This window comes from Dasypus novemcinctus, chromosome 17, assembly GCF_030445035.2.
Source record: "Dasypus novemcinctus isolate mDasNov1 chromosome 17, mDasNov1.1.hap2, whole genome shotgun sequence".
Classification (NCBI taxonomy): Eukaryota; Metazoa; Chordata; class Mammalia; order Cingulata; family Dasypodidae; genus Dasypus; species Dasypus novemcinctus.
The window spans coordinates 78384600-78398680 of NC_080689.1; the positions used below are offsets into that span (position 1 = coordinate 78384600).

The 14081-nt window shown below is 40.0% G+C and overlaps 1 protein-coding gene across 1 annotated transcript in view; it reads left to right on the forward strand.

The window, feature by feature from the left end:
* DNAH6 (dynein axonemal heavy chain 6) overlaps positions 1–14081 on the forward strand; it is a 320342-nt gene that overhangs the window by 29148 nt on the left and 277113 nt on the right. The window lies entirely within an intron of this gene.

Sequence of the window (14081 nt, forward strand, 5' to 3'; positions counted from 1 at the left end):
TACCATATGGGAGGCCCTGGGTTTGCGTTCCAGGGCCTCCTTGTGAAGGCAGGCTCACCCACACCCTGTGGAGAGCCACTGGCCTGGGCACCTCGGAGTGCTGCTGGCCCGCAAGTGCTGCAGAGAGCCGACTCAAGGTGATGCAACAATAAAAAGGGAGGCAAGCAAAAAAAAACCAAAATGCGGAAGAACGGACAGTGAATGGACACAGAGTAGAAAACAAGCAAAATGAAAGGAGGGGGGAGTAAATAAATAAATAAATGCAGACACAGAAGAACACAGCAAATGGATACAGAAAGCAGATAGCAAGCATAAAGCCACAATGGGGGGGGGGAGGATTAAAAAAAACAAAGAGAACCATGGAAACCTCAGGCTACTGTACACTCTCCACCTAGTGCTCAGCTCCTAAAGCAGGATGTCACTTAGAATCACGCCATTATTCCCACCCCCAAATCCAGGGCCCTGGCTCAGAGATTGTGCCTGGGGTGTGGGGGCAGGGCAGAAGAGAAGGCCTTAAAGCAGAAAACTCCCATTCCTTTTCCAAAAGAACTGACTTCACTTGCAAGGGAGCATGGAGAAGTTCATGGCTAAAAGTACTTTAAAAAATAATTGCGATTGTGGTGAGAGGCAATTGGGAGGAGATTCATGCATTCAGTGATGATACAGGCTAAACTGTAGACTAGCTAATTTGTGGAAGGAAGTCAGGGAAGGTTATGGCTGGGAGAAGCCCTCCTGGAGTAAAATAAATATCAAATATTGACCTAGAAAACTACTCCTTCAGGAGCCTGACTTTTGGTTGGATTAGTGTGTAGAGCAATTTAGAATCCTGGGCGTTATTGTAAACATTAGAGGGAAACAGATGTGACTCAACCAATTGAGCTCCCATCTACCATATAGGAGGTCCAAGGTTCGATGCCCAGGGCCTCCTGGAGAGGGCAAGCTGGCCCATGTGGAGTGCTGGCTCATGCAGGAATGCAGCCCCATGCAGGAGTGCCGCCCTGCGTTTAAATGCCACCCCATGTGGGAAAGCTGCCCTGCATGGGAAAGTTGCCTCATGTGGAAAAGCTGCCCTGTGCAGGATTGCTGGCTGATGAAGAGAGCTGGAGCAGCAAGATGACACAAGCAGAGACATGGAAAGAAAATAAGAAGACGTAGAAGAACAGGGAGCTGAGGTGGCACAAGAGAATGATCGCCTCTCTCCCACTCTGGAAGGTCCCAGGTTTGGCTCCCAAAGCTGCCTAATGAGAATATAAGCAGACACAGAAGAACACACAGTGAATGGACACAGAGGGCAGACAATGGGGAGAATGGGGGTGGGGGGAGAAATATAAAATAAATCATTAAAAAAAAAAATTAGAGCAGTCATCCGGCACTTAGTGGAGCTTAATAGCTGGGTGTGCTCAGGGAAAGAAACAAAGAGAACTTTGACAAAACTATTGTCATCCCAGATTGACTGTGGGCATACTCAAAGCTTCATCTCCCTGAGGAGCAACATCAGAGGCTAAACACTTCATGAGAGAGGGGAAGGAATAGATTTCATGAAAAATAATCCAATCAGTCACTAAAATGATAAACAAGCAAATATCAATAACATGCTCCAGAGAGAGGATGCAAGTACCCAGATTTGCTATGACAAAGTATCTAAAATATCCAGTTTCTAATGACAACAAACAAAAACACTAGACATACAAAGAAACAGAATATACCCACCCACCAGAAAAAGAGCAGGTGGTAGAAACTATTTGTGAGTGTGACCATGTGGCAGATTTAAGAGAAAATGCCTACAAAGCAGCCATTTTAAATATGTTCAAAGAACTAAAGGAAACATGATTAAAGAAGTAAAGAAAGGTATGATGACAATGTCACATCAAACAATATAAATAAAGAGAAGAAATAAAAATTTAAAAGACCAGATGGAAATTTGGGAGTTGAAAAAATAATTAAAATTTTAAAATTCACTAAAGGAACTCAACAGTTGATTTCAACTGGTAGAAGAAAGAGTTAGTGAACTTGAAGATAGAGCAATAGAGAGTACACAAGCTGAAAGAGAAAAAAAAATGAAATAAATGAACAGAGCCTCAGAAAATGTGTCATACCATTAATTGCACCATCACTCCAATCTGTTTCCATTGTCACATGACACTTTTCCTTATGTGTCTTCTCTATGTCAGTATATGGATTTCTTATAAGAATACCAGTCATTGGATTTAGGGTACACCCTAATTTAGTATGACTTTATCTTATATAATTACATCTGAAAGAATGCTATTTCCAACTAATGTCCCATTCTGAGGCTCCAAGTGGACAGGCATTTTTGGAAGATATTATTCTACCCTCTGGTACTACGAAATTCATATCCATCCCACATGGAAAATATATTCACCCCCCCATCCTAAAAAAACAACAACAAATTCTTAACCTATTCCAGCATTAACTTTATTTTATTTAATTTTTTTATTTTTATATGTATATTTTTTATTTATTGAACTATATCACTCATACATAAACATACATAAGCAATAAGTGTATAATAGTTGTGAACTTACAAACCAAACATATATAACATCAAGCAAACATATATAACATCTCACCCTGCCACCAATAACTTGCATTGTTTTTAAACTTTTTTAACTGATGATTAAAAAGCATTGTCAAAATATTACTACTGAACAAAGTTTTCCCCTAACCAATCCGATTGTTATTATCTTTGTATCATTTATATATGAACATACGTAAACAATTAAGTGTATAGTAAAAGTTGTGAATTTACAAAGCAAACATGCATACCATCATTCAGGGGTCCCATACATCAACCCTCCACCAATGCCTTGCATTGTCATGAGACATTTGTTACAAACTATGAAAGAATACTGTCAAAATCTTACTATTAATCATAGTCCTTATCTTACATGTGGTGTGTCTTCCCCCCAACCCACCCCATTATTATTATTTTTAAAATATATTTTATGACAGATGTTGTAAACTTATAAAACAATCATGCACACATGCAGAATTCCCAAACAACACCCCTCCATCAACACACCACAATGTGGTGTGTCACTTGCTACAGATAAAATAATATCATTTGATTGTTACCATGTCCATAGTATGCATTTGGTTCACATTTTCCATACTGCCTCAGTATCAACACAGTACATCTTTGGCATAGGTGCAAGAATATTATATTATTACTACTAACCAAGTCCGTAGGTCATTCCAGCTGTATTTTTCCCATGATTTTCCACATTCCCAATGCCCTGCCTTAGTGATATACATTTGTTCTAGCTAATAAAGGACACTCTTGCACCTGTACCATCAACCACAATTTTCATCCACCTCTTGGTTTACTGTGCTATCCAGTTCCTAGATTATTCTCTAGCCTTCTGTCAATTGGCATTTACATAACTAGACTACCATTTTCAGTCACATCCCCATTTATAAACTAGCTGCTACTTACTGTGAATTACCATTCACTCTATACATTTCCACATTTTTACAGTAAAGCTAATTAAAACTTCTACATACATTAAACATCAGTAGTACACTCAGTCCTTCTCTTATCTCCTTTAGGAATCCACCACCTACCACCAGGTCTTAAAGATATTTTCCTACAATTTCTTCTAGAAGTTTTATGGTTCTTGCTTTTAGGTTTTTGATCCATTTTGAGTTAATTTTTGGATAAGGTGTGCAATAAGGGTCCTCTTTCCTTCTTTCAGCTGTGGATGTCCAATTCTTTCCGCACCTTTTGTTGAATGAATTGTTCTGCCCAAGCTGTGTGAGTTTGACAGGCTAGTCAAAAATCACTTGACCATACCTGTGAGGGTCTGTTTCTGAACCATCAATTTGGTTCCATTGGTCTATTGTGTCTGTCTTTAGGCCAGTACCATGCTGTTTTTACCATTACAGGTAGGTACTATGATTTCAAGTCTAGAGATGACAGTTTACTTTTCCTTTTTATGATGTTTCTGGCTATTCAGGACTCCTTACCCTTCCAAATAAATTTAATGATCGTGTTTTCAATTTTTTTCTTTAAAGCTGGTGGAATTTTTATTGGGATTCTATTAAATCTGTATATCAATTTGAGTAGAACTGACTTCTTAATGATATTTAGTCTTCCAATCCATGAGCATGGAATGTTCTTCCAGTTATTTAGGGCTTTTTTATTTATTTTAACATTGAGTTGCAGTTTTCTGAATACAAGTGCTTAATATCATTGGTTAAGGTTATTCCTGACTATTTGAGTTTTATCTATCGTATTTTATTTTCACCACTCTTTTAACACTTTTGTTACTTTTATTGATATATTCTTCATTTCTAGACTCTCTTCCAGGCCTTTCTCTCCTGTCTTTTCTTTTCAGGCTGTAGTACACCCTTTATTATTTCCTGAAAATCTGGTCTCTTGCTTAGAAATTATCTCAGTTTTTGTTTATCCGTGAATATTCTAATTTTGACCCTCATTTTTGAAAGATGGTCTTGCTGGATATAAGATTCTTAGCTGGAAGTTTTTCTCTTGTAGTACCTTAAGTATATCAGACCACTGTCTTCTTGCCTCTGTGGTCTCTGGTGAGAAATAAGCAGTTAATCTTATTGGATATCCCTTACATGTTATGCATTGCTTTTCTCTTGCTGCTCTCAGAATTCTGTCTTTGGCCTTTGACATTCTAATGAGTATGTGTCTTGGAGTTGGTCTATTTGGATTTTTTCAGATGGGAGTACATTGTGCTTCTTGGACAGGAATATCTATGTCCTTCAATAGGGTTGGGAAATTTCTACCGTTATTTCTTCAAATATTCCTTCTGCCCCTTTTCCCTTCTCTTCTCCTTCTGGGACACCCATGACATATATGTTTCCATGTCTTTTGCTGTCATTTAATTCCCTGAGACCTTGTTCAATATTTTTACATTCTTTTCTTCATCTGTTCTTTTGTATCTTCACTCTCAGAGGCCATTTCTTCAAGCTCACCAATCCTTCTGCCTCCTCAAAGCTGCTATTAAATGATTCCAATGTTTTTAAAATTTAATTGATTGCACCTTTCATTCCCATAAGATTTGCTATTTTTCTGTGCATGCTTTCAAATTCTTCTTTGTACTCATCCAGTGTCTTAACATCCTTAATCTATTTAGCCATCTCATTGAATTTATTAAGGAGATTTGTTTGAACATCTATAATTAGTTGTCTTGACTCGTTTATGTCATCTGGAGGCTTATCTTGTTCCTTTAACTGGGCAATAGCTTCCTGTTTCTTGGTGTGATTGTAATTTTTTGTTGGTGTCTTCGCATCTGGCTTCCTAGAGTTTTTTCTGCGTGAGGTTTTTCTCTCTAGTTTAGGGCTTCCTATCCTTCCTCCCTTGCTGGTTGTGCAGTAGGAGCCAAGCATGTAGTTGATGCTGTCAACTTTGGAGGCTCAAGTTGACGTCATTGCACCGGGGACCAATGAAGCTTCTTCCAACTTTCTCCTTTGCCCAGGGTAGGGACAGAGTCACAGCTATGTGGAATAATCCACATGCAGGCCTAGACTGTCATTGCCCAGAGAGACTGATGCAACTTCACATCCCTTTTTTCCCTGCCTGGGACAGGGATGGAGCTGCAGGTGTGGGCAGCAATTGGTACAGTGCAGGTCCAAAATTACTGCAGTTGCCCTGGTAGACTTCTGATTTTCAGGCTATGGCAACCAAAGTTACCTGCAGTTACCTATATAGGCTGGTGTAGGGCTCCTTAGCCTTCTCCCTGCCAGAGGCAGGTCTGAAGCTTAGGTAGGCTGCAGGCTGTTCTGTGTGAAAGAAACTGGTTCCTGTGGACACTGAGAGTTTTAGTCAGCCCGTCTTCCCCTCAGGCTGGGGAGGAGTCAAAATGGCGGCCACTGGCCTCTTTCTGGCTTGGGCTGGTTCTCACCCCAGCGGTTCCCAGGGTTATCTCTTAGCCAGCCAAGTCTACCAATCAGTAGGTGAACTCGGCAGCCAACTGTCTCCTCCTCCCCTGTTTCTGGGAAGTGGAGCTTCCAATTCCAGCCACAGAACAGCTCCCGGGGCAGCTCGTGCTGTCAGAGTAGGATGATCACCGGCCTCTGCAGCTTGGCCGGTACTTTCCGGGAGAGGCTGGCACAGGTCCCCGCAACTTCCTCTCTGCTGGAGGTGGCACTGGGGCCTATGCTAGATCTGCAATATGACCTAGATGGGAAAAAGGCAGTCCCCACCAGCACTGGAATTTTCAGTCCACCCCACTTCCCCCCATGCCAGGCATGGAGTTAAGATGGCAGCTCCCAGCCTCCTTCTAATCTGGACAGGCTTAAAACTTTAGCTCTTCTCAGGATTATACTGTAGCCCATTGAGTTTCCTCATCAATAGCTGAAATTGGTGCCCAAACGTCTCTTCCTCCCCTGTTTTGGGGAAGTGGAGCTTTCCATTCCAGCCGCAGAACAGCTCCCGAGGCAGCTTGTGCCTCCAGTGGAGGATGGGCACCCACCTCCAGGGCGTGGAGCCTCTACTTACGAGTCTTCTCTGCAGATGGGCAGTTTCCTCCTTCTTCTCCTTCAAAGACGTTGCAGGATGTTCTTCTTGTCTCCTGGAGCCCCCAAACAGGTGCTTCAGCTAGCTCCAGAGAGCTCTGGGTGTTTGCTAACTGCCCTGTAGCAGGAGCTGACTCTAGGGGCGCCTCACTCCACCTCCATCTTGCTGTTGTCCCCAGCATTAACTGGGGATTAAATCCAAAATTTCATCTAAATATCTTCATCTCAAAAAGTGCCAAATCTCATAATCTGGATCAAGTATGGACAAGACTGGATATAATCCATCCTGGGGCAAAACACCTCTCCCTCTGGGTACCTACGAAACTAGAAAACAAGTTATGTGTTTCCCAAATACAATAGTGGGACAGGCATATGATAGATACTCCCATTCCAAAAAGGGAGAAAATTTAAGAAATAAAGGGGTCACTTGTCCAAAGTAGGTCCAACCCCCAACATGGCAAATTCTATTAGTTTTTTTTTCTTCCCCTCCCCCTGTCCTTACCCCATCCTGCTGTTTTTGCTGCCTGTGTCCATTTCCTGTGTGATCTTCTGTATCTATTTTTCTCTCTCTCTTTTTTTGTTGGTCTTCTTTTCTTGTCTTTCTCCTCTAGGATTTACCAGAATTTGAATCTGGGGACCTCTGAGGTGGAGAGAGGTTCCCTGTCACCTGCGCCACCTCAGTTCCTGGTCTCTGCTGCGCTTCACTTGACCCTCCCCTTCATCTCCTTTTTTTGTTGTTGCGTCATCATCTTGCTGCATGACTCACTTGCACGGGCACTGGCTCACCGCATGGGCACTTGGCTTGCTGCACGGGCACTGACTCACCATTGCCAGCACTAATGTGAGCGCTTGGCTTGCCATACGGGTGCTCATGCAGGCACTTGGCTCACTGTGCAGGCACTGGCTCTCCACTCAGACACTGTCTGTCTCACCATGCAGGCACTTACATGGTCACTTGGCTCGCCATGTGGGCACAGGCTCACCATGCAGCCACGCTTTCTCTTCTTTTTCACAAGGTGGCCCCAGGGATTGAACCTGGGTCCTCCTATGTGGTAGGCGGAGGCCTTATCACTTGTGCCACACCCACTTCCCTCTATTAGGTTTTAAGACATGAAATAATCCTCTGTGGCTCAATGGTCTGACTTCTGGGTGTTACAGAGGTGACCCTGGCCTCTGTGCTTGCAGGGGTGGAAGCCAGGTCTTTGGGCCCAAGTAGGCAGAAGCCGCATCCTCTGAGCTTGGGGAGTTGATGGCCCCACCAACCTCAGAGCTGCCTTGGGTGGCTGTGCTGGCTCTCGTCCACCCTCAGCCATTCCTCTTCTTTCCTTAAAGTATAACACATGTCTGTAGCCAAATATCCCTAAGAGCCCATTTCCTACCTGCAAAAGCTTGGGATTCTGTTTTAATTTCCCAGGGCCACTACAGCAAATAACATACACTTTTTGGTTTAAACAACAGGAACTTATTGTCTCACAGCTTTGGAAGCTATAAGTCTGAATTCAAGGTGTTGGCAGTATTTTGCTTTCCCTGAGGTCTTTATCACTTGGTGTAGGCTTTCTGGCATTCCATAACTCAATCTGCCTCTGTCACATGGCTATCTGTTTCCATGTGTCTTCCATTCCTGACTGCAGCCAAAGGTTCTCTGTTTATACAGGGTCCAGTCATGTTGGATTAAGGCCCATCCTGATTCACTTTGGCCTCCCCTTAAGGAATGGCCCCTTCAAAGTTCCTATTTACAGATATGTTCATATCCACAGGACCAGGCTTTGGACTTGACCCTGACTTGGTGGTGGGTAGGATTCAAACCATAACTGAGTCCAGCAGCCTTCCTTAATTTATTCCCATCTCAATCCCATTCAGTGTAGGCTGACATGTTTCTGTTTTGTATACTATTGTCAAATCCTTGTTGGTTTCCCATCTAGTTCATTATGGAAATTAGTATAAAACTATAGTTATCAGGTTAATATGATACTGTTGTCAAAAGAAGCAAATAGATTAAATAGAATAGAATCCAGATATAGGTAGACCCACACGTATATAGACAACTGATTTTTGAAGATGGTACAAAGGTGATTCAATGAAAAGGACTAGTTTTTTGTAAACAAATAATGTTGGAAGAAATGAACTTTGAGCTATAAAAAGGAACGAACTACTGATTGATGCAGCTACATAGATGGATTTCACAATAATTATGCTGAAAGAAGGCAGGCAAAACATACATACTGTTTGACTCCATTTATATAAAATTCTGGAAAATGAAAAGTAATAGATAAAAACAGAAAGAAGATCAGTATTTGCCTGAAGCTCAAGGTTGAAAGCTACTTGATTATTTCCCAGATATAAATGTATGTCAAAACCGATCAAACTGTGCACTTTAAGCATATGCAGTGTAATGTATGTCTCTTATACTCCAGGAGAGCTGTTAAAAAGAAATAAGGTTATGCTGTTAAAATACTTGCATTTCCCTGAAACAGTCTTATATTATTTTTGTTTGTAGATTGTTAAAATTGGGTTAAAATAAGCACCATATACTAACTGGTTGATATTTCTGTTAAATCTCTTTCAATCTATAGGTTCTTATAAATCTTTTTATTTTTCTTGAAAAAAACACTTTAACAAAATTTGGGTATGTGTTCTGTAGAATTTGTGCCAGAGTCCGCTATGGCTGACTATACCCCAACTGTGATATTTACCCTATTTCTCTGGCCCCCATATTTTCTATAAATTAGAAGATAGTTTCTGGTTGTCTCTCTTTTTTTTTATATGGGCAGTTATTGATGATCATTATCTAGACCGACAAATCTGTTAGAGGTCACAGAATTTTGGAATTCTATCCTTTACTTTTCATTTACTATGTGGAATCATTCTTTAAAGAGAAATTCTTCCTTTTCAACAATTTGGTTACCTTCACTACAGTTTTATTGGTTAGGCAAAATAATTCCCTTTATTTTTCTGTTTCAAAATAATCAGTAGTTTCTCTAATATCCTCCAAAGGTGAGCAAAGAAATTTTTAAAGTCATGTATTTAGATATATTTGATATATTGCAATCATTTGCAATTATTATTCTTGTTGATGCTCAGAGTGACTCATTTGTGACCAAGAATAACATAGTCCATCTTTTCAAGTATACCCTAGTAGTCTTTTTCTTTTTTTTAAGAGGTACCAGGTATTGAACCCAGGACCTCATACCTAGGAAGCAGGTGCTCAACCACTTGAGCTACGTCTATTTCCCCCTAGTAGTCTTTGATACCATCTTTCCTTGATGGTATGACAAGATATTATAGGCTTACCTTGTATATTTCCTGCCTTGAATGTGAAAGTAGCCATTAGTTCAAGGAGACAGGATTCACATTGGTACCACACTGTTTTGGTTATTGTTGCATTATTGTAATGTTGGAAATCCGTAAGTGTGAAACCTCCTTCGATGCACTTTTTCAGTGTTGTTTTGGCTTTTTTGGGACTCCTTGCAATTCCATGTGAATTTGGCTTTTCCATTGCTGCAAAATAGGTGGCTAGAATTTTGATAGGAATTGCATTGACCCTGTAGATCACTTGGGGTAGTATTAACATCTTAACAATATTGAGACTTCTAATTCATGAACATGGGATTTCTTTCCATTTATTTGTCTTCTTTAATTTCTTTCAGCAATGTTTTGTAGTTTCAGTGTACAAGTCTTTCACATCTTATTCATAATCTCATCAAAACTGGTTATGGGTGTGGTCTGTCCTGGGAACCTGTGAAACCTAGAGAATAGTTTATCTGCTGATGTACAATGGAGGGACAGGCATAGGATAAATATTCTCATTCCGGTAGGGAGAAATTGGAAGGAAAACAGGGATCACAGGTCCCAAACAATTCCAAAACCAAGCAGGGCACACTCAGTTAGATTTCAAGGTCTGAGAGTCATCTATGGAATGATATTTTGTCCTCCAGCCCTGAGGAAGCAGCAGCCCTACTCCTTCCAAGTGCTTGTGCAGCAGCCATGCTCTCTCTGAACACTGGGGTGAAGGTTCTACCCTCTGCAAGTGTTGGGGTGGTGGTCAGACTCTCTGCAATCTATGGAACACAGGTTCCACCCTCTCAGGACACTGGGGTGGCAGCACTAAACAATGGAGTTGAAGGCCCACCTTCTCCAAGCACCTGGACAGACTCACCCTTTCCATACATGTGTCGGCACATTCTCTCAGCCCAAGAAAATATCTTTGATCCAGACCCCAGCTTCCATGGTTCTGACTTTCAAGTGATTTTTCCTTCAATTTGCTCCTTCTTTGTCCTAAAATCCAAGCTGGCAGTGGTTTTGTTTATACAAATTATGCAAAATACTTGTTGGTTTTGCATGTAGTATATAGGGGTCTGAATGATCAGACAAAAGAGCTTTCCACAGTTCCTTCCTGGATAACTGCATTTCTAATTCTGAGTTGCACTGAAATGGCCGATTGGTCCCTTGTTCAATTAACCTTCACATGGCGTACTGTTCTCTGGAGCCTCACTTTCTGGAAACTCAGGATTTTCCAAACCATTGATTTCTCATTTCCCTGTGCCCATGAGTTCAGTTCTCAGTTTTTCCCTTTTCTCTTGCACTTAACTGTAAGCTGCAGCGAAAACCCAGGCTGCAGTTTCCATATTTAGTTTGGAAATCTTTTCAGCTAAAAATATCCAGATTCATCACTCTCAAGTTTTGCCTTCCATGCAACATCAGAATTTAATTTCCCCAAAGGATCAGGGGATCAGATGTAACTCAAGGGGTTGTACCTGCTTCCCATGTACAAGGTCCTGGGTTTGATCCCCAGTACCTTCTAAAAACAAAAAATAACCATCAAGCAAACAAATGAAAAAAAAACAACTTGGAGGAGCTCAGTGGTTGAGTGCCATCTTCCCATATATGAGGTCCTGGGTTCAATCCCTGACCCCAGTACCTCAAAAAAACAAAATGAAACAAAAAAATCAAAAAACAAGGATTGCCGTAACTCCATATTCCAATAACACATTAATCATTTCCTGATAAGGCCTCATAGAAATACCTTTAGCATCTGTATTTATACCAACAGTCTCTTCAATGTGGTCTGAGCTTTTTCTATCAAGCACCTCACAGTTTGTCTAGCTTCTAAAGGAGCACCCAACTCTCCTGGTACGAAAATCTGTGCAAGGCAAAGAGGAAACAGATTGTGACAGTTTCACATCACCACAATCTGTTTCCTCTTTGCCTTGCACACATTTGTCTGTACCTCCTTTTTCCTCACTCCTACTGTGTCTGTTTCTCTGATTTTTTCCATGTGGCACTTTGTCTTAGGATGGAGCTTTATTTTGTTACTTTTCAGAGTTTATAGGATTCAGACCATTTTACCATTTTCAGACTTTACATCAGCCAACTGTGGACTGAAATTGGAGAACTCTCACCCAGCTTCCACTGCTTTCCTCAGTTTTTTCTGTCGTAAGTTTCACTGATCATGTGTTGGAAATTTTAGGATTTTCTCACCCTCAGGACACATTCCCCATTGTCTTCTTTCTGCTTCCTCCAGCACAGATCCTCGTATCACATAGATTTTTGGTGGATTGTCACTACCTACTTGGATTTGGGGATTCTTGGGGGGAACTTTACCATGCTGTTTTGTTATAGGTATAAATGGGCTTTTGATTTAGTGATCCTAGTTTCTGAGTCAGTTTTATTTGCTTTATATATTTTGAGGCCATATTATTGTTGCATATAAAGTTAAAATTTTTATATTCTTGGTGGATTGAACCCTTTTATTATTATGAAGTGACCCTTTTTCTAACTAGTAATGCTGTTGACTTATAGTTTACTTTGATATCAAAATGGCTTTACCATTGTTCTTTTCATAGATAATTGCATGTTATAATTTCTCCATCCTTTTTCAATTCTTCTATGTGCTTATAGTTTAGATCTGTCTCTTGTAAACAACATAGAGTGGGATTTGTTTTTAAAGCCATGCTGACAAGTCTTGTCTTTTAACTGACACTTAGTTCACTTATATATGTACACTTATATTTATTGTAATTACTGAAATACTTAGGTTTAAATCTTATACCAATCTTTTGTGCTTTCTGCATGTCCAACTTGCTCTGTTTTCCTTTCTATATTTTATTGCATTGAATTGATTGCTTTTTGATTCTGGTTTTCAAGCTATAAGTTGGAATTTATCTACTCTGTTACTATCCTGTTCATAGTTAACCTAGAAATAGTTACCCTAGAATATTGTCCATGTCCAATATTATCACCTCCCAGATTACAATTCTTTATACTATTTATCACATATTTCATGTCTATATCCTAAACTCCATAAGATATATTATTATACTCTTTATTCATCTGATACTTATTTGAATTTACCTTATATTTTCTGCTTTTCATTCTTTCCTGTCTTTTCTTCTGCTTAAAATAAATATTTTAGCATTTATTTTAATGCAATTGCACTGGTAATGGATTCTACCATATATATTTTTGCTTATATGAAAATGTTCTTTATTACCTCAATTGTTGAAAGATGTTTTTACTGGGCATAGAATTCTAGAGTGAAAATTTCAGTCCACACTCTTCTGTCTCCCATTGTTGCTGGTAGGTAAGTCAGCTGTCTGTCACAATTTGGAGGGTAATTTGTTGTTCTTCATTATGTTTTCAAATGTGTGTGTGTATGGGGGGTGTTAGTCGTGTGTTTAACTCCCATTGTTCCTTCACTTTTACCCTAATTATATCTACCTGTTATATATTGGTGACAATCATTCCTTAATTTCAGTTAAACTTGCCTTGTTCATTTCATTAGGTTTCAGAGAAGGTTTCGTAAATGTACCCTACTCTTACCATTTTTGCAGATCGTTATTTGGTCTCTATATAGTAGTCATTCTGTCTAAATCAACACTGCCTCTTCTTCTTTCCTTAACTTTTCCTCACTGTTTTATAGCTGAGGTCCTTATTCCTTTTTATCCCTATTACATTTCTGTAACACCGACTATTCTTTTCCCTTTCTTCAATAAATGGCTTAAGAGGGATTTTTATCCCAAACTATTGCAATTTACTCATACCTGGAAACGTCACAGCTGTTTGCCTCTACTTATTCTCAAGCCTTTTTCTAACTCCAGTGTATTAGAGATTAACTATCATGTTAAAATCATAATGATTAGAAAAGCCATTATGGTGAGTTCCTTCAGTGTATCATTTTTAAAAGCTAAATTTTTATTCCTTAATTTGTAAAATAATGCCATCATTCTTTAGATCCTCACTCAGTTTTGGCTATGGGAATTGAGAGGTGATTTTCAGGTAGGAGGTTGTATCCCTCTCCCCACAATAGCAGTGATAGTGAATGGTGGGGCTTTGTAATGGACAATAAGTAGGTGTATGAATTCATGCCTCTGAGCTCTTTCTGTCCCAGCGGCATTCATTGTTCCTTTAAGGTACCAAGTGCACAGAAACCAGGTTAAAAAAAAGTCTTAGTAAAGCAATAGGCCAGACACAGACAAAAGTGGTAGCTGCTATCAGGATTGTGGCTTGGATAGGATATTAGTCCAGGAAGGAAATGAATTTCCAGCAGGGGTAGCATCCAAATGTTGTGAAGAATAAAA